The sequence below is a fragment of the Oryzias melastigma genome, linkage group LG13, assembly GCF_002922805.2.
Source record: "Oryzias melastigma strain HK-1 linkage group LG13, ASM292280v2, whole genome shotgun sequence".
NCBI lineage: Eukaryota > Metazoa > Chordata > Actinopteri > Beloniformes > Adrianichthyidae > Oryzias > Oryzias melastigma.
The window spans coordinates 23,232,160-23,233,814 of NC_050524.1; positions in this window are offsets into that span (position 1 = coordinate 23,232,160).

Here is a 1,655-nt window from a genome sequence, read left to right on the forward strand (position 1 = left end):
AGACCAATAAAACAGATTCAAGTTTGATCTCTTTGCTGACTGACAAAAAACCCTCGGACAGTTTGTTGAGCAGCTGCACAAACGTTACGATCAGCATCATAAAATAAAGCATCTACACCTGTCAGATAGAGCAATGTAATCCTTAGTACATTAAGAGTTACTGAGCAGATAAATGAGTAACAGAAAGTCCTAAAACAAGTGACATGAAAAAAATTCATCTTCAGAACTTGCTAAATCTCGTTCAGGGTTACAAGGTTGCTGGAGCCTATCCCAGCTACTGTTGGGTGCACCCAAAAAAGGTCACCAGTCGGTTGAAGAGTCACACACTAACACTCGTATGCAGACACACCAATTTCGCAATTAAAGTACAGATCATGCTTCAAATGTGATGAAAATCACCAAAAAATGTGCTCAATAAATCATAAAGGATTTGTAAAGATTAAGCTGATGATGTTTAAAAAATGGAGATGCAGGTGCTGTTGTTAGCTACTAATTGCTAACTTGAAAACTCCATTCACTAATAAATTAAAATGTTGTTAGAAACCATTCATCAAAAGATTATTAATTGTAAAACTAGCCAACAGCTTTATTGTAGTCGTTGAATCTGCTGTTTTCTTCCGTCAAACTAATTTAAATTGTGTGCTAACAGTATTTACCCTTAGCAAAAAGTAGTTTTTAAAGTGTACTACAAGTATACAAGAAGGGTTTCCCTACCCCTAAATTTATGTATCCCTCCAAATGGAGAGATATGGAAAACTTAAGTTGTTGCTCACTGTGAAACTAGTGAAGAAATGCGTTTCTCCTCCCCCTCATGTGCAACGTGGATCACCCTACTGACGGAATAATAACTAGCCCTAAGATAGTTTCAACCATTCTTCCATTAAAAAAAGCATTTCGGACACCGCTTCACCTTCAAATGCCCGTACAACTGGAGGGGTAGGGGAAGAATTCAGATTCAGTCTACTAAAAATGAGATAGTATACTTAAAATTGTATACACTGTTTAAAGAAGTAATCAATTATGATACTAGCTACACTTGCTATACTTATACTCAGTATACTTATTAAAATAAGCTTCAAGTGGACTGCTATTTGCTAAGGGTAAAACTTCCTGTAAACCCAGAACAAAGGGCTGTGTATCTGAAGGTTCAGCCTGCAGAACGTTCCGGTTTATTGGAGCTGATGTGAACACAGGTGAATGCACTGATGGAGACCAGCTGACAGGAACAACAACACAGAACGGACCTCCTGACTTTTTGTGATTCATCAGGTTAAGCTCAATAAATAGCTTTTTGCAGCTGTTTTCTCATCTCTGAATATCTTAGTTCCTGCAGTTTTATTGGCTGGCTCAGACTTATGAAGATTTTTAGAGGAGAATTGCATGTTTTTGTGCATAGATAAACCACATGTGGAAGATAATGAACCCTAGTAAATACCTGATGAATGCTGTCAGGATTATAAGGACCAGGTGAAAGAGGCTGAAAGCACTTGATTGGTGTCTGGCGGCACTTAGTGGTGAATTTCTGAAACTGCCTGCCTTAAGATCAGCGAGGCTGTAATGGGACTGCTGAACTTTTTGAGTTATGACACCTCATTTATTAAAATGCCAAATGTTGAAATATAAATGCATTTTATCAGGAAGCTACAATCTTTATG